Here is a 503-nt window from a genome sequence, read left to right as displayed (position 1 = left end):
TAAAAGGAAGTGGGAAGTGATCCTTCTTTATAGCTGTATTGGTTAGATGATATTTTAAAATTTTTATTAGACTATTATTATGTTTTAGTATTTTTATTTATATTTTGTTGCTTTTATTATATTTAGCATTTGTTTAAATATCACATATACAAAATAAATTATATTTGTAAAATTTATATTTATCAATTATAATTTAAACAATTTAACTAATAATTTACTAATTGAGCTACTAACCCAGTAACTAGTATCTTAAGCAGATCGATTACTCATTCGATTTCGATAACTATGCTCATTACATTTTGGATAAGAAAGAAAGTGATAAAGAAAAAACTTGTGGCTTATAATCTTTCATGGGTTTACGACATTAAATATGCAAAAATATTTTATCATTTTATTTTTCATTTTTAATTCATGTACGATTTACATTTATTTTTATTTATATATAAATTTTTATACTTTAAAACAATTTATGTTTAATTTTTGAAAATTTTTTTACCTTATAG

The sequence above is a fragment of the Arachis ipaensis genome, chromosome B08, assembly GCF_000816755.2.
Source record: "Arachis ipaensis cultivar K30076 chromosome B08, Araip1.1, whole genome shotgun sequence".
NCBI lineage: Eukaryota > Viridiplantae > Streptophyta > Magnoliopsida > Fabales > Fabaceae > Arachis > Arachis ipaensis.
This window is presented reverse-complemented; position numbering follows the sequence as displayed.